Below are 22,350 nucleotides of genomic sequence, written 5' to 3' on the forward strand. Positions count from 1 at the left end.
TCAGGTCCTCGAAGTGAAAACCAGTGGAGGTGGTATGGCTAGGTTGTCTCAGAGCAGTTATTAGAATGATGTAGGAGTATCACTACTAGGACTGGGACCTAGGATCAGAGGGCTGAGGGGATATGGCTAAAGAAACTTACACCTGGTATTAGAAATGTGTTTAGGGGCCTTTAGACCTATTGTTGTTGATGTAACATAGGCAGTAGTCAAGAGGCCCAAAGCAACAAGACTGGGGAAGTTTGGGCATGATTAAAGGATTTGACCCTGGAATCTGGAAGGCCCTAGAAAGCCAATTTCAAGGCAAGAGAGAGTGGGTAGTTAAAAGGACCGTGGAGCTAAGACTGGGAACTGAGCATTAAAGAACAGCAATACGTCGATGGGTGGAGAAAGTTTCAGCAGACCTGAATAGAGACTAGAAAGTACAAATGAAAATCAGGGAAGGGGGCTTTCACAGAAGCCAACAGAAGAAAAGTAGTTACAGAGAAAAGTGATGAGCTAGGAGAAGCAGTAATCCAGTCCCTGGAGATGGGAGACCTTCCCTCCCATCACCTGGCATCTGTCTCCAAAACCTAGATCACTCCTCTCCACATGCAAAGGATCAGATTCTCTGATAAATTTATCTAGCACTTACTTTTTCTTAAGGGTTGAATTCATTCGAGAAACTTGGATTGTGATTTGAATTCCATGTACCTTTCAGGACAGATGAGTAACACAGTCTGAATTATGGTTTATTAAAGAAAAATTTTACCACAATGGAAGAACAAAGAAGCCTGGGAAAGAACTGGTGTGTGAAAAGAAAATAAGTCAACCATTCTTACATGACCTAAGTAAAGCCTTCTAATTTTCTATTCTATTTGGTTACAGAATGTGGAGACATTTGTCTAGTTCGTTACTACTGACACTTTCACCCTCAGAGAATAGGTGGTCAGGAGACTTCTGAAACCCCCTCAGAGTTGGATGAAGCAGTCATTTGTAGGCAAAATTCTGTCCTCTTAAGTCAGTTGAGGAGGGACACTGGAATACAGTTCCGCCCACAGACCCTGCCCACAAAGCTCTTCTCCCTGAGTGTGTCTTCTGGAGCAAGAAGTAGTATAACCTATCACTAAAGCACCTTAATTCTCCCTGCCACATAATGCTTCTACCACCACCCCCCACCAAAAAAAAGCTGTTCTCTGATGTATAATGAAGTGCATCTTTTGCCCAAATTCTTCCCCATTCTCCCTGCACACGTAGAGCTTCTATTCTGTGTCCTCTGGTGTGTGAGGAGGAGTGATTTAAAGTTAAGCATTGACCACACTAAATGCAAACATAAGACTTCTCATCTATGGGTGTCTTCGGATGTCTGACTTCTGGCTAAAGCCTCAGCCACACTCACTGCAAACACAGGGCTTCTCCTGCGTGAGCCCACTGACGTCTAATGAGGCTTTGCTTATAGCTAAAACCTCGCTCACACTTCTTGCACACGTGGCTTCTCCTGAGTGTGTCCCCTGGTGGAGGGGGCCTGGCGTCTGGCTAACATCCTGCCCACACCCAGACACAAGTAAGGTTTCTCACCTGAGTGTGTCCTCTGATGTCTGATGAGATTTGATACGCGGTTAAAGCCTCGGCCACATTCCTTGCACACATATGGCTTCTCCCCTGAGTGTGTCCTCTGGTGTATAAGGAGGTGTGATTTCTGGTTAAAGCCTCGCCCACACTCCTTGCACACATACGGCTTCTCCCCTGAGTGTGTCCTCTGGTGTATATGAAGGTGTGGTTTCTGGTAAAAGCCTCGTCCACACTCATTGCACACATATGGCTTCTCCCCTGAGTGTGTCCTTTGGTGTATAAGGAGATATGATTTCTGGCTAAAGCCTCGGCCACACTCCTTGCACACATGGGGCTTCTCCCCTGAGTGTGTCCTCTGGTGTATAAGGAGGTGTGATTTCTGGTTGAAGCCTCGGCCACACTCACTGCAAACATATGGCTTCTCCCCTGAGTGTGTCCTCTGGTGTATAAGAAGGTATGATTTCTGAGTAAAGCCTCGGCCACACTCACTGCAAATATAAGGCTTCTCCCCTGAGTGTGTCCTTTGATGTCTGATGAGGTCTGACCTCTGGCTAAAGCCTCGCCCACACTCATTGCACATATATGGCTTCTCCCCTGAGTGTGTCCTCTGGTGCATAAGGAGGACTGATTTCTGGGTAAAGCCTCGGCCACACTCACCACAAACATAAGGCTTCTCCCCTGAGTGTGTTCTCTGGTGTGTGATGAGATTTGACTTGTGGCTAAAGCCTCGCCCACACTCACTGCACACATACGGCTTCTCCCCGGAGTGTGTCCTCTGGTGCATAAGGAGGACTGATTTCTGAGTAAAGCCCCGGCCACATTCACTGCAAACATAAGGCTTCTCACCTGAGTGTGTCCTCTGGTGTGTGACAAGATTTGACTTGTGGCTGAAGTCTCGGCCACACTCACTACAAACATAGGGCTTCTCCCGTAAGAGGGCCCTCTGGTTGGTGATGAACTTTGATTTCAGGCCACAGTCTGGTTGATCCTCTCTATACCTGACTGCTCCAAATCTTGAGGTTTCTAACTCCTTCAACCCTTCATCTGTTTCCACAGAGTTTACCCTTTGGGCTGAGTTGGGCCCTGTTCCTACCACTGTGTTGCCTTCTCTGGGGCTTGCTGCCCGTCCTTGGGCTGGGCTGGAGAATGCCCTTGAAGTCTCTCTCTCCCATATCCTCCCACACAAGGGTTTGGAGACTTCTCTCTCCTGACCTTCTGTGTTTTCACTCCAGCATCTTTGATCACAATCCTGCTGCTCTGGCTGCTTCTGATGCTCTAGGCTAGAATCCTCTGGATGGAAGTGATTTTCTGTACATAAGCCTGGGAGGAACTGCTGACAGGAGACAGCCAGAAGGCAGGAGGAGCAGGGGTAGAGTTCTGGCTTCGGTTCTGCTGAAGAGAGAAAGGTGTCCCCGTTAGAGTAGCCACAAGTGGGCTGTTCAGCCTTTTTTTACGACAGTCTCTCATTGCTGGTGTCCCTGGGTGGAACAAACATTAAGCACTCGACTATGAGCTGAAAGGGTGGCACGTAGGAAAACAGGCCTGGCTATTAGCTTCTGAAAGGTCACAGGCTTGAAAAGCCTATGGAGCAGTTCTACTCTGCACACATGGGGTCACACCATGAGTCGGCATCTACTCGACAACAATAGCAATCTTATTGCCACACTTGTAACTGACAATTTATACAACACAATTTGTTTCCCACCAATAATTCATTTATATTCCATTTTTACAAACTGTACTTTCTATTGCAATCCAGAAGGGACCCTACTGGTGCAGTGTTTAAAGCGCTCAGCTGCCAACCGCGGTTTGAATCCACCTGCCCCTCCACAAGGGAGAAGATGTGGCAGTCTGCTTCCACAAAGATTTACAACCCTGAAAACCCTACTGGGCAGGCAGTTCCACCCTGTCCTATAGGGTTGCTATGAGTTGGAACAGACTTGTCGGCAGTGGATTTAGCTATTGCAGTCCACTTAATGCACACCAAAAACCTCTTCAACACGTCAGCCAGACTACGAGCTTCTCAGGTAAGCATCAGACAGTATTCTGCCTTGTAAACAGCTTCTATTATAGTTAGCCTTTTTCTTCTACTAAAACCCTCTACGCCAAAGACACACAGATATACACTGCCTGTAACACTTTGCTATTACTTGGTGTGATCGTTAAGGTTGTGTGTCAGCTTGGCTGGGCCACGATCCTCAGTGGTTTGGCAGTTATAATGTTTGGCAGTTGTATAATGATGTAGTCACCTCCATGAAGAGATCTGATATAATGTGATCACTTCCATGAAAGGATCTGCTGTGAGCAGCCAATCAGTTGAAGGGGAGTTTCCACAGGGGTATGGCCTACATCCAACACATGTCAACTTTCTGCCAAGGCTCGCTGGCTTTTTCCTCTGCTCTGGATCCTGCATTCTGCTAGTCAGCATCTGACCTCAAGATCTTGAGACTTGGGCTAGCAGCCTGCTGTCTTACCTACCGATCTTGGATTCGTCAGCCTTGGCAGCCATGAGCCAGCAGCTTGCCATCTGACCTGTGGTTCTTGGGTTTGTCAGCCCCACCAGCTATGTGAGTCCGGAGAAGCCTCCAGTTGGATGCCTTACGCCTGACCCACGGACTTGGGACTTGCCAGTCTCTGCAATCATGTGAGCCATTTCCTTGAGATCAATCTCTCTCTCTCTCTCTGTGTGTGTATACATATATATATGCTTCACTGGTATTGCTACTCTAGAGAACCCAGGTGTCATGGATTGAATTGTGTCCCCCAAAAATATCTGTCAACTTAGCTGGGCCACGAGTCCCAGTATTGTGTGACTGTTCACCATTTTGTCATCTTACGTGATTTTCCTGTGTTGTAAATCCTGTCTCTGTGATGTTAATGAGATGGATTATCGGCAGTTATGTTGATGAGATCTACAAGATTAGACTGTGTCTTAAGCCAATCTCTTTTGAGATATGAGAGAGAGAAGCAAGCAGAGAGACATGGGGACCTCATACCACCAAGAAACAGAGCCGGGGAAGAGTGCATCCTTTGGACCCAGGGTCCCTGGGCTGAGAAGCTCCTCAGTCGAGGAAGACTGATGACCAGGTCTCCCAGAGCCAATAGAGAGAGAAAGCCTTCCCCTGGAGGTGGCACCCTGAATTCGGACTTCTAGCCTCCCAGACTGTGAAAGAATAAGTTTCTCTTTGTTAAAGTCATCCACTTGTGGTACTTCTGTTACAGCAGCACTAGATTCTAAGACACTTGGCAATAACAGTTTCTATGACCTATGTAAAAATATCCTTCATGACTTTTCCTATTACAAAAAGGGAGTGATAGATATAAAAAGTCACTCAGTCTGGCGGGCTTCCAAATGTAGCAGACAATATATGTGTGAAAATGGCGTAGTAGTAGTAGCGTCTGAACCTGTCCAACTTCACCGGGAATAATGATCAGGATCAGCTCAAAGCTGATTTCCATGAGGTGGAGGTCAGACATACCTCCACCCTCCAACCTGTTTACCAATTCTGACACCAGCCATCTTCCCCATGGTACTCTCTGCTTCTCTTCAGAGTTTGATCATTCTTTGCAATGGCCACACAGAACTCACAGATCATACTTACCGTTAAGTAGTTTATTAAGGAACGGGACAACTCAGGATCCGGATCAACACGCTACAACTCAAGATCAGGATCAGGAAGCATGTAGGCAAAGTCTCCCTTCTTCAGTGCAGTACAGCTCTCTCAGTTCCACTCCACCATGGAAGCCTCCTCTCAGCCTCCTGAGGACAGGCCTCCTCTAAGTCCTCTGAGGACAGGCTCCTCTCAGGCGCCTCAGGGAAGGATCCTCTTGGCTCTGCTGTCTGTCGTCACTGGCTCTGCCGCTGGGCCCCTCCTGGACTTGTCCCTGCTGGCTCTGCCACTGGGCCCCTTCGTGGAACCTTGCCGTCTTCAGTGCTATAGTCCTTGACCCGTGTTATAGCTCTTTTAGGAGGTTCCTTGCCTCCCCTCTCTCTCTCTGCTTCTTCTCTCTTCTTTATTCTTTCTGCTTCTTTCTGCTGTTTCTCTTCCACTATTTTCTGCCTGAAAAAAACCTCTGTGGGGTTGGCTGCAACTTTTTACAGGTGTACAACTTATTGACTGCAATTACAATAATCGGCTGTGCAACCCTACCCTTAATCAATGCAATTTTTCTATCACGTTAATCCCTCTTTTCCCTCTCCCTCTCACCCCTAGTAACCACTAATAAACTTTGGCCTCTATACATTTGCCTTTACTTGTTTTTTTATATAAGTGAGGTCATACAATATTTGTCTTTTTGTGATTGACGTATTTCACTCAGCATAAGCTCCACATATACTGTACCATGTATCAAGACTTCACCGCTCTTACTGGCTGAGTAGTATTCCATTTTATGTTCAATATTTCGCTTATCTATTCATCTGTTGATGGGCATTTAGGTTACTTCCAACATTTTATGTACAAATAGTGTTGCTATGAACATTGGTATACAAGTCTACGAGTCTGCTTTCAAGTCATTTGAGTATATACGTAGGAGTAAAACTGCTGGATCATATGGTAGTTATATTTTTAGTTTATTGAGGAATTGCGACACTATTTTCCATAATGGCTGTACCATTTTGCATTCCCACCAGCAATGGATAAGGGTTCCAATTTCCCCAACTCCTCACCAACTTTTTTTTAATCTTATCCAGCCCAGTGGGAGTAAAATAGTATCTCATTGTGGTTTTGATTTCCATCTCCGTGATGGCTAACGACACTGAGCATCTGTTCATGTTTGGTGGCCATCTGAATGTCCTTTTTGGCTAAATGTCTGTTCCACTGGCATAGTGTGCTTACACAAATACTTCGCAGGGGAACGGAGCAGTTGGCATAAAAATGCAGAATGTGCGCATTACTTGTGTAGAAAAAAGGTGTATTAATTAATCCATTGTTAAAAGCTAGGCATGATAGCGTTGCCCCTGCTTGTTCTTCCAAGAATTTTATGCTTTTAGTTTGCCCATTTAGATCCTTAGTCCATTTTGAATTTGTTTTTGTTTATGGTATGAGGCATGGATCCTGTTTCATCTTTCTGCGTGTGGAAATCCAATTTTCCCAACACCATTTCTTTCCCCATCGAATGGACTTTGCACCCTTGTCAAAAGTCAGCTGACCACAGATGTATGGGTTTATTTCTGGACTCTCAATTTTATTCCATTGGTCTACATGTCTATTTTTATACCAGTACTAGGCTGTTTTGATTACTGTAGCTGTATAGAACATTTTCAAATCACGAAGTGTGAGTCCTCCTACTTTGTTCTTCTCTTTCAACATTGCTTTAGCTATTTGGGGGCCTCTTCTCATTTTGTATAAAGTTGATGGTCAGTTTCTCCATCTCTGAAAGGAAGGCTGTTAGAATTCTGATCGGGATTGCATGGAATTTATAGATTGCTTTGGGTAGTACTGACATCTTAACAATATTAAGTCTTTCAATAGATGAACATGGAACATCTTTCCATTTATTTAAGTCTTCTTTAACTTCTTTCAGCACTGTTTTATAATTTTTACTGTATAAGTCCTTCACATCCCTGGTTAAATTTATTCCTAGGTATATTATTCTCTTAGATGTCATTGTCAATGGAATTGTGTCCCTAATTTCCCTTTCAGATTTCTCATTGCTGGTGTATAGAAACCCAACTGATGTTTGTTTGTTGACCTGTACCCTGCAACTCTGCTAAATTCATTAGCTCTAGAAGTTAGATGTGTAATTTTCTTATTTTTTTTTTTTTTTAAATATTCTTCGCATTTTGTTTTTTTTTTCACAATACATACTGGAATTCACGCCATATCAGTTCAGAGAGATCTTCTTTATTTTTTTGACAGCTTTGTAGAAACTCTTTGGATGTTCCATCATTTCCTCAACCAATTTACTATATATGGGCATTAGGTTACTTCCAACATTTTATGTACAAATAATGTTGCAATGAATAACGTGGTATAAATGTATTTTCATAGTGCTGAATGTGAATCTTCAGGGTAAATTTCTGTAAGTAGTAGGACCGTATATGCATATTTTGATTTGTTAGATATTGCCAAGCTTCCCTCTACAATGGTAGCACCATTTTGCATTGCCATTTGCAGTGTATAATAGTGCCTATCTCCCTCAACCTTGAGAACAGTGTTTCGTCACCTTTTGAAATACTGCCAATGTAATAGGTGAGAATGCTATGTATCTAAGGGTAATTTTAATTTGTATTTATCTCATTAGAAGTGAAGTTAAACATCTTTTCATACACTTAAGGGCCAATGTTATACCAGACTTTGTAAACTGTCCATGTATTTTGCCTATTTTTTTCTACTCAATATTTGGTTTTTATTTTTCCCTCAACTTTTAAAATTCATTCTACATTAGGGAAATAACTCTTCGTATCTGGATATAGGTGCAAATATTTCCTGAATTGTGTCATTTGTCTTTTGACTTTGCTTCCAGTGTCAAATTTATTGATGTTTTCTTTTATGCATCTGGATCTTTAGCCAAATTTAGAAAGCCTTTTTCTATGCCCAGTTTATAGAGCAATTTATCACAGGATATCTGTGGATTAATTTTTTACATTTAGATCTCTGATCATTTTGAATTGAAAAATTGCATATGGTATGAGGTATGGTCCAATATTATATTCTTCTAAATAGGTATCTAGTTGCCCAACATCATTTATTAAAATGGCCACCTTTACCATATACTAAAACTACATATGTACTTGTGTTGATTTCCTCACTTCCTTTTTGATTCCACAGCTGTTGTAAGCCATTAAATTGTTCAGGTTGTGTATTATAAAATTATCCAGCCTAAGCTGACTTAAGTATCTCTTCCGTGAAGCCTTTAAAGTTTATTTCAGGGAGAACTGGACCATTTATTTTTAACAGTGCACTTGAAGAAAAGATATTATAACATGAATATATGAAGAAAAAGAGACTGGTTTAGAAGAAAAACAGTATGATCTCAAATTCTGGTAAGTCTGAGAATAAACTTTGATGTTTTGTAGACAAGTTATAATACAGATGAGACAGTGACAAGAGAACATGGGTTCATCATTATAACATGTGATAGTCAAAATCATTCAAGTTCACAAGCTGTTTAAGAATGTGAAGATAGATACAGAGAAACAGTATATGACACTAAGTTCTATGGATCACTATAGTCTGAAAACAAGAGAAAGTTATAAGAGAAAAACCCAAAATAGAGATATAAGAGACTAGAGACCTTAGACACTGGTGTCAGGCACGAGAAAGGAAAATATTTCAAGAAATGCAACTGGATCCAGGGATCCAGGCTTTCAATATCAAGATTAATTTGAATCAGGTAATTTTAGTATTTCCTTCTGAGCCAGTTAAACGTATTAACATAGAGTAAGAGAATAGTATGACCGGAAAAAACTAAAAATAAACACCAAATCTAATTAGATTGAATAGCTATAGCCAAATCAAAACACACAAAACTAGATTGAAATGGATAAATCTATACAGGTAGCCCCTGATTTACCACAGGGTTCCGTCGTAAGTTAGTTCTGACGTGAGTCAAATACCTCATTTTATTTTTTAGTTTCCATTATTATTGCCTTTTATTATCAGAGGCTTCATAATCAGAATTTTGTTTTCGGGGGTTGATATGAAAATGCTAACATCAGCAAATTACATGCTGCAACACTGTATGTACTGTAGTACATACTACTAATGATGTACAAAAACAAACGGTCGTAAGTGCAGTTTGTCGTAACTCGAGCATGCCGTAAGTCGGGGACTACCTGTGTTGAGTTTGATGCAACCAGCTCATGATGGGGCTAGTTCAAACCAGACCAGATATAATCTGATAAAAATATGTCAAAAAAGATAAAAATGGAACAAAGTAAATCTGCATCAGGGAAATAGCTATGCTGTTTGAACGAAACTCCTATCTGGAAGTGGTTTGTGTCTCCAAAAATGTTATGGTTTCTCTAGAAATATAGGAGTATCTAGAAATGCAGTGAAGAATATGGTAGCCACTTGCCAAATATGTTTACTGAGCACTTGAAATGTGGTTAGTCTGAACAAAGATGTATTCTAGTGTACATACCAGATTTTGAAGACTTTATGCAAAAAAAAAAAAAGTAACATACCTAATGAATATTTTTTACACTGATTACATGTTGAAATGGTACTATTGTGACATATTGGGTTAAATAAAATATATTATTAAAATCAATTTCACCTATTTAGCTTTACTTTTTTTAATGTGGCTACTAGGAAATTTTAAATTATTTATGTGGCTCACATTATATTTCTACTGGGCAGTGTTGATCTAGAACATGGGATGGAAAAACAATGGCCCAAGGGCCAAATTCAGCCCTCTGCCTGTTTTTGCATAACACACAACCTAAGAATATTTTTTACATTTTTAAATGGTTAGGACAAAAGTCAGAAGAATAGTAGTTCATACAAACCCTATAGAACAGAATAGAACTGCCCTATAGGGTTTCCAAGGAGCAGTAGGTGGATTTGAACTGCCAACCTTCTGGTTAGCAGCCAAAAGCTTAACCACTGTTCCACCAGAGTAGTATTTCATAATCTGTTAAAATTATATAAAATTCAAATTTTAGTGTCCATAAATAAAGTTTTATTGTAACACAGCTATGGCCATTTGTTTTTGCGTTATTGATGACTGTTTTTGCTGTTCAATGGCAGAATTGAGAGTTGTGGTGGAGTTCATATGGCTGCAGAACCGAAACAGTTATCATCTGGTCCTTTAGAGAAAAAGTTGGCTAAACCCTGATCCAGAATAATGCTGCAAATGATAATATTTATCCACTCAGATTTAAGAATCATTATAAAAGGAAAATGAAGAACACCAAAGACACAAGGAAAATATTAGCCCAAGAGACAGAAAGGGCCACATAAACCAGAGACTCCATCAGCCTGAAATCAGAAGAACTAGATGGTGCCCAACTACCACCAATGACCACCCTGACAGGGAACATAACAAAGAGTCCCTGACAGAGCAGGAGAAAAGTGGCGTGCAGAACTCAAATTCTAGTAAAAGGACCAGACTTGATGGTCTGACCGAGACTGGAGGGACCCCAGAAGACATGGCCCCCGACTCTCTGTTAGCCCAAAACTAAAACCATTCCCGAAGCCAACTCTTTAGACAAAGATTAGACTGAAGAGTGTGCTACTTAGCTCAAGTAGATTCATGAGACTAAACGGGCAGCTCCTGTCCAAAGGTGGGATGAGAAGGCAGAAAGGGACAGGAGCTGGTTGAATGGACATGGGAAATCCAGGGTAGAAAGGAGGAGTGTGCTGTCACATTACAGGGAGAGCAACCAGGGTCACATAACAATGTGTATGTGAATTTTTGTATGAGTAACTTGAGCTGTAAACTTTCACTTGAAGCACAATAAAAAGGAAAAAAAGAATTGTTGTAAATATTTTAATAAATGAAAAAAATGTGGTTTACGAAATGCAAAAGCCATAGAAAATTTGGCACTTCATTTTAACTTCTGTTGCAGAAGGCATCCCTCATGACTCCCCCCTTCGCAAACTGTGCCCCTAACTTCACTGGCCTCTTTACAGTTCCTCACACTTGGCAGGCACATCACTTCCTTCAGGCATTAGCACCAACGACAACTCCCTCCATCTGAAATGTTCTTACCCTAGGTACCTAGAGGTCTAACTCCCTCACCCACCTAACGTCTTTGGTCAAATGTCACCTCCTCACTGATTTCAAATACCCAATTTTAAAATTTAGCCAGCCACCCTGTCATACCCAGTACCCCTTTCACTAGCTCTATTTTATTACTAGTTTTTCACTTTACAGCATGTCTTAGCTATCTAGTGCTGCTATAACAAATACCACAAGTGGATGGCTTTAACAAAGAGAAATTTATTCTCTTGTAGTCCAGTAGGCTAGAAGTTTGAATTCAGGGTGTCATCTCCAGGGAAGACTTTCTCTGTCAGCTCTGTGGGAAGGCCCTTGTCATCAGTTTTCCCCTGGTTTAGGAGATTCTCAGCATGCAGACCCCAGGTCCAAAGGACGCACTCCCCTCCTGGTTCTCCATTCGTGGTGGCATGAGGTCCCCCTCCTCTCTGCTCGATTCTCTCTTTTATATCTCAAAACAGACTGACTCAAGATATAACCTAATCCTGTAGACTGAGTCCCATCTCCTTAATATTAGTGCCCCTAATCCTGCCTGTGGCATAGTGGTTAAGAGCTACGGCTGCTAACCAAGAGGTCAGCCGTTCGAATCCACCAGGCATTCCTTGGAAAGTCTATGGGGCAGTTCTACTCTATCCTATAGGGTCACTATGAGTCAGAACTGATGTGGATGCGACCACAAGGGGTTAATCCTGCCTCATTAACATCACAGAGGCAGGATTTACAACTTGCAAAAATCACATCAGCTCACAAAATGGTGGACAACCACATAATACTAGGAATCATAGCCTAGCCAAGTTGACACATATTTCTGGGGAACACAATTCAATCCATAACATAGCACTTATCACCTTTTAACATATCATATTGTGGTATCTCTGTATATAAAGTTTACTGTTTGTCTTCTGCCTCCTTATGCTAGAAGCTAAGCCCAGTGAGGGCTGGGATTTCTATGACATTTACTGTGTTCTGAGTGTCTACAACATTATGTAGTACATAGTGAAAACAAAAAACAAAACCTAAAACCAGTGGCACTGAGTTGATTTCATCTCATGACTACCCTGTGTTACAGAGTAAAACTGCTCTATGGGGTTTATTTTTGTTTTTGTTCGTTTTATTCGGTCCATAGGGCTTTACCGGCTGTAATCTTTATGGAAGCAGATCACCAGTCTTTTTTCTACAGTGCCGTTGGATGGTTCTGAACCACCAACCTTTAGGTTAACATTTGAGTGCAAACTGTTTGCACCACCCAAGAAGCTTTGGCACATAGGAAAAAAAACCCCAAAAAAAGGAGGCTGTGAAGTCGGTACCAACTCACAGCAATCCTGAAGTACAAGTAGAACTGCCTCATAGGGTTTCCAAGGCTGTAAATCTTTATGGAATCAGACTGCCACATCTTTCTCCCATGGAGCAGCTGGTGGATTTGAACCACTGACCTTACGGTTAGCAGCCAAGCACTTAAATACTGCACCACCAGGGCTCCTCTGGCACATAGTAGGTGGCTAATAAACATCTACTGAAATTAATGAAGGAAAAGAAAAAAACACATCCTCACCCAACGAGAGGAGAGTCCTGTAAATCTCCAGCATCACTTCTTTGTACAGGTTCTTCTGCTCACAGCTCAGTCTCTTCCATTCTGCCTCTGTGAAGACCACAGTGACATCCTCAAATGTAACGGGTTCCTAAAATAAGCAATAAATCAATGCAGAGTAAATCATTATCAGTTTTCCCAATGACAGGTGTTTAACTGGTGGCCCTGAAGAGTCTGGATCTGAAGTTCATCTGATTCTTTTTAGGGAAAACAGTTCTCCATATCAAGTTCTCCTGGACATGACTGTATACCTGGCTTTGTGATAAAATCTGTGGGGAACAACAATGATGCACAAAACAGATTCTGGCCCTCAAACACATATGACTTCAATGGAGAAATGATTTCTGAATCAATTTGAAAGCATTAAGCAGTATTCAAGAAAGTGACTTTGAGAATTCATAATGGAGGAACTCAAAGATGGGAGAGTGTCAGTAGGGTTAGAAAAGAACAAAAGGCATCATGGAGGTGGGATGGTAAAGATTTAAAGGGGAAGATGGAAGGAAACTTCAGCCATAGAGAAAAGTGGGGGCGAACAGACGGGGTGTGGAATGAGTGTTTCTGAAGAGTTCAGGTAACCAAATGGGATCTGTAAATTCACTATTTTTGTTTATGTATTTTAATAACTTTCTAACAAAGTCCTTAGCACGTCACTCATCATACAGAGTAGTACCTCATTTATACAAAACAGTAACAGTTGGCAAGAGAATGGCAGTAGTATTCCAGAAAAAGGACATTTACACATAACTTATCTTTAAAAAGAAAACGAACACTTTAACCTGTTGCCTTTGAGTCAATTCCGACTCACAGTGACCCTATAGTACGGAGTAGAACTGTCCCAAAGGGTTTCCAAGGTTGTAATCTTTACAGAAGCAGACTGCCGTACCTTTCTACTTCAGAGTGGCTAGTGGGTTTGGAATGCCAAACTTCTGATTAGCAGTCGAGCGCTTAATCACTACACTACCAGGTCTCCTACAAATATTTCATTGAGGCATAATTTAATATTCATTTGCTTTATAATTCCCCACTTTAAATACAGGAACTCCTTACTTTGCACAGTTCCAATATGCACGAATTTCAGTTACCATGGTTTAGTTAAATAACCCCAGTCCCCCAACAAAATGGTTCAAATTTCAGTTGCCATGGTACATTAACTGTAAATAAATAAAGCACAAGCTTTTCTGCTAGCTCTTCAGTTCACATATCATTACATAAATACAGATGTGCATCAAGATCATTAATGAATCACATCATCTCTTTCAAAGTCCAGCTGACCTAAGGGGAGGTAGGGAGGCTAATCCAATCAATCATGGCTATGTAATGAAGTCAATCAAAGCTCTGGGCACAGAAGTTCCATGGGCTTCCTGGTTGGTCAAAGACATCCATGCACATGGGATGGCAAAGCATCCCTTTTTGGGACATGGAAGCTCCACCCTGGGAACTCTCCCAGACCTTTCCCTATGCATCTCTTTATTTATATCCTTTTTTGCTATACAGTATAACTGTAATCACAGATATAGCACTTTGTGTGAGTTCTGTGAGTCATTCCAGCAAATTACCAAACCCAAAAGAGTAGTGGGAGTCAACAGGTCACTAGCGAGGTAGTCCAGGGAGAACTCCCAAAAGCTTGCAGTTGGCATCCTAAAGGGATAGAAGAAAACTCTGAACTTACAGCCAGCAGGTCAGAAGTGAGGGTGTCATGTGGACTCTCAAACTGGCGGCTAGAATCTGTCTATTTGGCAGTCTGAAGAACAGTATACTTTTAACTTGTAAGATCTGACCTAGCTCCAGGTGGCTACAGTCAGAGAAAGAAGCGCTGTGTGGGCAGCTAGTGTCAGAACTGAACAGAGAAGTGGAAAACTGGACATTTTATATTTGAGATTTTGAGATTTATCAACACAGTATCATATTCCTGTAAATAAGGCTGTCCATTAGAGATTATTGTTGAAGCTACAGGACAATACCTGGGAATCTATAGTTACTATGCTCTCTTATTTCTCTATGTTTAAAAAGTTCAATAATTAAAAAGTAAAAAGACGCCCAGTATACAAGAGTGTATCTTCAGGTAACATGTATGTGGATATGTAATGAAATTTAATAGCACATTTAAAAATTTTAATAACGACAGATTTTCAAAAATATTCCTTACATCTTTGAGTTTCCTAGTTTCTTAATATTAATCTTGTGTATATTTTCCAACAAGGAAAATAAAATACAAAAATGCAGAAACCATTCTAAAATGCCTAACATGGTGCCTGACACGAAGGCATGAAATGCCTAAACGTTGATTGCCTTCTACCCTCCCGAGACAGAGAATATATGCCTATTCTCTGGGAAACGAGCCAGCATTTCAGAAAAATAAGGTAATTCCAACTCACTAGTATTTTGGGCTGCTTCTTCTCTTGGGGCCAGTCAGTATCCTTAGAAGACAAACCTAAGGGAAAAAAGAGAAGCTGTGAGAAAGCAGACCTCCCATAATGCTCACAGAGTAGCTCTTCTGAGCCATGGATGGAAGGCAGTGGCCACTTCACTCAGCTGTGGCCACTGAAGCATTCTCACCTGAACCTGGAGCCTGGGTTCCCCTCTTCACCTCTCCAGACCCTCAACAACTCTCACCTTTTGCCTGATGTTTTTCAGTCAATTTCTTCACGGTCTCCATATCTTCCCTTTTCTTTAAGGCCAGAATCTCTTCCCAGTCCCGCTCTCCCCAGGCAGAAGGAACAGGCAACGTAATGGCCCCAGAGTCAGTGCAGTGACTGCCTTGAAATTCTGCCACAGGGCCAGTTGGAAGTTATTTCATCTCAAGGTGGATTTCCGCTGCCTGAGGTGACTTCTTCAAACCTCAATTATGAAAGCTCCTCTTGTCTCCATGCATCCAGGACCTGTGGGATGGAGAAGCAACTTGATGCTGCTGGATCCTTTATTGTGTGCTCTAAACCCATGCCTCTTCAGCAGGGATCCTGTCCTCTCACACCCTCCTCATTCAACAATCACAGAGTCTCAGTCTACTCAGGTTCTCTGGATTTTCTATCTTTATTCCTTTCTGGTCTATAATCCCAAGTCTGTATAATTCCTCTACCGCTTTTAGAATGCCACCTGACACTCTCCCTAACCTGTCAAAATTTACTGCACACCTCTTGCCCCCATGTCCCAGATCAGTTTCTGATACCTTACTCGGAAAGAAGACAGAATACAGCGTAATGCCTGTGGAGAAAGAGCCTCCAACATCTCCCTCCAGACCAATCAGGGCATGCAGCAGTCAGCTTCTGACTCCCCTAGCCCAAGGTTTCAGCTGTGTTCAATTCCCTATGTCCCTGTACTCTGAGGGGCTTGGGGGTCTGAACCAAGTCTCTCCAGACCTCACAATGACTTCTGCAAAGACAGTACCCCACTTTCCATTTCTGTGTGTATATGCTACATGACTGTATCAGTCAAAGTCCTCTACTCATGTGGTCCAGAGGAGGGAGGTGGTGTTAGGAGCTATGCCACGTTTAGAAGCTCCTCAGACACCCTGGCTGCGATCTTAGCCCTTAGCCTTAGCAGTCCTACTGCTGCCTTGTTGCCACTGTTAGCTGCCGTTGAGTCAATTCCAACTAATGGTGACCTCCTGTGTACAGAGTAGAACTGCTCCGAAGAGTTTTCAAGGTTGTGACCTTTCGGAAGCAGGCTGCCAGGCCTAACTTCCGCGGTGCCTCTCGGTAGGTACAAACTGCTAACCTTTCAGCTAGCAGCGTGGAGTGTTAACCGTGTGTGCTACCAGGGACTCCTTACTGCTGCGTAGTACCCCTTTAAGGCTAGCTGAGGTTCCCCTAAGACACTCTCCTGACTCATCCCCCAACACTGTAAACAGAGCTGCTCACTCCTTCTTCTGTCTAATCTAGACATGTCACCTTAATCAAACCGTATTGCAATTTTTCTACTTAAATGACTGTTGTTACTAGAATGTGAGCTTCTTGTAAGAAGAAACGCATCCCCGTCATTCTGTTAATCCTAGGGATTAGGATAAAATAGGCCTGTGTGGCAGATATTATCATTTTCCCCTATCCGCTTCTCAAAGGATTATACTTCCCTGCACCTGACATCAGGCTTGACCTTGTGACTTGCCTTGAGCAACGCATGTGAGTGAAAGTGACAGTGTGATTTCTAAGCAGTGCATGACTCCACCATCTCTCTTGTCCTTCTTCCTCTGCTATGAGGAAAAAGGAGCTCTCCTCCCGCTTTCGTTCTGCTGGAGAAGGTCACGGTGTAGAGGCAAAACCAACCTACAAAGCATGAGGAATGAGGTTGGGTTTAAGGTTAGATCGCTGTGAGTTTTTGGGTCATGTGTTACTGCAGCACAACTTAGCCTAAGCAGATCAATATAGCTCTTGTCCTGCTAGTAATACTAGTATCAGTAGCTAACATTTATAAAGCAGGTACTGTACTAAACAAAGACTTCCATTAATCTTCACAATACAGGCAAGATGTAGATACTGCTATTATTTCCATCTCACAGGGGAGAAAACTGGGGCATTAGAAAGTTGGTTTGTCTCTAAGATCATATAGGTAGCAAGTGTTGGTGCCAAGACTAGAATGCAAGATTTTCGTTCCAAAGCCCTTTCTCTTTACCAATGCCCACTGAACAAAAAGACTACATGAAAAAGCAAAGTGACCAGATGTCCACAGGGGGTTCAAAATTCATGCTGAAGAAGGCAAGACCTCAGAGTGAAGTGGAGGAAAAGGTCTGTATTGTTTAGAATAGGCTGTGTTATTTCTCAGTGACTTGGTTTCTCACTCGGGCTCTATGTCCATCATGTATCAATTGTAAATGTGTTCAGTGTCATCTTCACTCCAGGACTGAGGCCACAGTGCAGCCTCTATTTGGAACATGGCCAGTGGGAACGGCAGAAGAAAAGAGTAGAGTAAGGAAATGAAAGATGAAGAATCATATACAATAAATGAATTATTTCATGAATAAAAATCAGCACAAAGCTGGTTCCTACACGGCAGAGGTTAAATATATCCCAGATTTCCAACTTCTCCAAGCTGCTGTGCCAGTCCATCATCTCTGACACAGCCACTCTTCTCGGCACTCTTCTTTTCCCCGTTAGGTTCAATAATTCGCTGCAACATCTCCCAGAAGTCAAAAACTGTACTTACAGGTAAGTGGTTTATTGCGATACAACTCAGGAGACAACTCAGAATAGGATGCAACTCGAAAGTAACAGGATACATACAACTCAGGATGCAGCTGACCAGTGAGGACAGCTTTCCTGCAGAATAACCCTTGGAGCAAAAATGCTCCCTACTGATGCAGTTCTCCACGACGACCTTGGGCAGTTCTGCTGTCAGGGCATCTCTGCTGCTAACTGGCCCATCTTACAGCCAGTGTAGTAGCAGGCTCAGCTCTTTTAGCTGCTCTCTGCCATGAGGCCCCTGTACCTTTAACTGGCCCAGCTCATAGCCAGTGTAGCAGCTTCAAGACCACTCAGCTCTCATGTGGCTCTGCTTCTCAGCCAGCTCAGCTTTTAGCCCACATCTATCTACCCATACCAAAAACCAAACCCGTTGCCATGAAGTCAATTCCGACTCATAGCAACCCTACAGGGCACAGCAGAACTGACCCGTAGAGTTTCCAAGGAGCAGCTGGTGGATTCGAATTGCCAACCTTTTGGTCAGCAGCCAAGCTCTTAACCACTATCCCCACCAGGCCTCCCTCTCTGTACCAAGAGGCCTCAAAATCTCTGCTTTTCAGCCAGTTATCTATCCGACCCTCATCAGTTACAAGGCAGGGCCTCTCTCACCAAATCAGAGTTCAACCAATCCTCAATTACCCATGAGATGTCAGTCAACTCAGGTCTTGTTAATTATCAGTCCAGGCCAGACGAAAGTATCAAACCATGAAGCTGTTTACTGCTTATCCAGGAAATGGCTATCAACCCCAGGAATCCCCTGGGCAAAGATAACAAATCCCCTGGGGTAGAAAATAAGTTGGGAGGCTCCCCCCAAACAAATTGCTTCTCCAAAGAACTAGGGCAAAGGTAACAACTCCTCAGCACTTAGGGGGAAAATCTCCCAAGCCGTTTTTCCAAAGAACCAAGGCAAAAGGCCACGTAAAGGAACTCATCGCACCACGCATAGGTTCTTAAAGATTCTACCCAGTGATACTTCTGCCCATAGCTCATTGGCCAAACAAGTCACATGGTTACTCTTGAGTTCAACTGCGTAGGGATGTATTATTATAAGGAGAGGCCACACAAAGGGGATGGTAGGATATTTGGTTAACGATAAAACATCCTATAACAAGGTCCCAAGCCCATGAACCCATTCTCACCCAGCCACAGTCCCCACTACTGACTGGGACTTCAATGTGCTGGCATCAGTGGCCATTTCTGGGACATAAAAAACATAGTTTCTACATTTGCCATACCATCAGGGAACAGGCAGGAATACTGACCAAAAACCTAACTCAGCACAGAAAGAACAGGATGCTATTAGGGAAGAAGCAAAGAAGTGAAAAGAAAGCTACTACTGTTTAGAGCATACGATGAAGTTTGTCCACCTATTTAGGGAAGAAGGAACATTCTAGGCAAAAGGGATAGTCTGATCAAGCAGAGAGACAGACACAGAGAGAAACAAGAGGAAGGGGAAGGGGGGAAGAGGGGAAGAGGGGAAGATGGAAAGAGAGAAAATAGTGGATGGGGTTGGAGATAAAACATTAAGACCAAACATTTAAGAACAAAGTTCAACCAATTCTCAGTTACCTATGAGATGTCAATCAACACAGATCTTATTAGTTACCAGCAAAGATATCAAAGATCAAGTTGTTTACAGCTTACCCAGGAAATGCCAATCAACCTGGGAAGTCCCCAGGGCAAAAGTAACTAACCTTCTAGAGTAGAAAATAACCTGGGATACCCCACCACTACCACCACCAGGTTGCTTCTGCAAAGACCTAGGGCAAAAGTAACTTCTCAGGGCTTAGGGGAAAATAAAATCTCCCAAGCTGTTTTTCCAAGAACCAAAGCAAAAGCTCATATAACAAAGCACATTTCACCAGAGAGAGAGAGAAAAGATTAATACTAATGGTCTCAGGACTAAAAAGACAACATGTCTACAGACACAAATTTTAAAATTGTATGAGTTCAACTTTGTAATAAGGAATTTAAAATAGCTGGAAGAAATAAGTAATTTCCTAGGAGAATATAAATTGTCTAAAATGGACTCAAAAAAGGGAAAGGAAAAAAAAAAATTAACCGTGTAAGGGCACTCCAAAATATGAGGTGCTTGGCTATGCTGGGTAACAACCAAGCAGCGTCCAGGCCCAGGGTCGCCCACATAGCCAAGATGCCAAAGAAAGACTCCGGAACCAGCAATCGGGACATATGGTTTATTTGGGGAACTTAGGTACAGGACAGTTCAGGGCGGCAGCTGGACCAGAGTAGCGCTCCGCTACTGCCTAGCAAGGGGCACAAGCTTACACACAGTTCCAGCTGGGGCTAAGGCTTATTTGTTTTTCTTCCAAGTCCCTGGGTGGCCAGCACTTCCAAGGACTACACACCCAGGCCCAGACGTTTTTCTTTTTGTTGATAAAGCATTCCTTGGCCCAGTCACCCCACCCTCGCCCTTGTCCTTAGCCCGAGTTCAAACCCAGCAAGCTTCGGGGAAGAGCAAAGCTGCCTCCATTAGGAGGGGATGCGTATAGCTGAACAGCATTACCCTACAGCATAACTAAGATGACTAATTTCAGATCTAAATTAAACTTCATTTTAAATTAAACTCAGCTGACCAAACTCTGCCTCTGCTGTTCGGAAGAGGCAATTCAGCTTCTTGGAAAAGATTAACTGCTGGTAGGTAGCACACAGGAAGAGCAAAAATCAGGATTTTCGGCTTCTGTAAGGAATTGTCTGTTAAAAGATGTTTGTCAAGAATGTTCGTGCAGCTTATGGTATGGAGAATACTTTTCGTCAATATTGTCCTAAGAAATATAAGGAAATAGAATTGATAATGTTAAGTAAAGATGAAGCCCTGCAATTGTCTTGTAACTTTGTATCTAAGAGGTAAACATTAGCTCAATCAAGTCTTAGTTTCCTGACTCCCTCAGATTAAACTTTATTTTATTCACTCACTGAGACCTTAGCTCCATTTTCTGCTAACTCCTTGTAAATTTGTAACTAAGGTAGAAATACAGCTTGTTACTTTAAGACAGCTGTAACAGAAAATTTACTCAATTGTTCCTGACAGAATATCTTGTTCAACATACCCTGGGATATTAACAAATTGACTAACTTTAAGAAAGCTGTTTAAGAAACAGTGTAGTTTAACACCTCCCCTCATAACTCTTACCATGTATTTCACCCAATGCCTGCGGGCACACACACCCCTTTGTTTCCTTCATTTGATAAAAACCTCTCTCTCTCCTTGCAATTTGGATCCTGCCTGGGTGCTTGTGTGTCTCCTGTTTCGCACAACTCTCTATCCTTCAGTAAAACCTTTTGCTTTCACTTCGAACAGAATGCAAGTCTAGTGTTTCACTGCTACATTAAGGAAATAAAGAGGCAAAAATCTACTCTCCAAAAGGCATCGACCTCAGACAATTCTGTTGGCCAGTTTTAGTATAATTCTGGGAATTGGTCATACCTGTATTAAATATTAAGTGCCCAAAAGCACAAAAAAAAAATGCTTCCTAACACATTCATCAAGGACACCAAAATCAAGCAAGAGCACTACAGAAAAAAAAAAAAAGAGATCAACTTCATTTATAAACACAGACACAAAAATCCTAAATAAAACACTAGCAAACTGAATGCAGCTGTACCTTAAAAAATAACACATCATAACCAAGTATATTTTATTTCAAAAAAGACAATACAGTTTAACATTAGAAAATCTACCATGGAAGGAGGAACGTCCATTCTTCTTCTAGTAAATGGACATTTTAGAAAATCTTCTTGTTAAACTACGATCCAATTAACATTTTGCCCTATTTGCTTCATCATGTATCTGTCCATTCACACAGATGGGTGTCCTAGGTTAGGTTCTCTAGAAAAGAAAAACCAGTGTGTTTGTGTGTGTATATATGTGTATATACATACACACATACACATACATATGCATATTCAAGATTAAGACAAAAAGTATTATTACAAAATACCAGAAATATCAAAAATATCAAAATGTGAAAGTATTGTTTCTCAACACATCCTCCCCCATCTAGGTCTATACACTTCCGAAGGGGGTGTTTCCATCTCTCTAACCCTTCCCTGAAGAATGCCACTCTTTAATTTACACCACATCAAAACTGCAGTTTTAGCACCCTGAGGGACACAAATCATGTTTCTTTTAAATGTTCCTTGAGTTTTGGGAACAAAAAGAAGTCTGAAGGAGCAAGATCAGGGCTGTATGGTGGATGGCATAAAGTCTCCCAAGACGTAAAGTTTCCCAATTAATTTCGTAGGACAGCCCTTGCTACCCTTGAAGAATGAGCAGCTGCATTGTCATGACAGAAAAAAAGTCCTTGGCGCAAATTTACTGGTCTTTTTCTTACCAATGCAGTCTTCAATTTTCTTAAA

General features: G+C 42.1%; 1 pseudogene; it reads right to left on the reverse strand.

Moving 5' to 3' along the window:
- Positions 1 to 676: 676 nt before the first annotated feature.
- LOC101355720 (zinc finger protein 343-like) lies at positions 677 to 15,671 on the reverse strand (annotated as a pseudogene).
- Positions 15,672 to 22,350: the final 6,679 nt, after the last annotated feature.

Source organism: Trichechus manatus, unplaced genomic scaffold (genome assembly GCF_000243295.1).
Source record: "Trichechus manatus latirostris isolate Lorelei unplaced genomic scaffold, TriManLat1.0 scaffold00104, whole genome shotgun sequence".
Taxonomy (NCBI): Eukaryota; Metazoa; Chordata; class Mammalia; order Sirenia; family Trichechidae; genus Trichechus; species Trichechus manatus.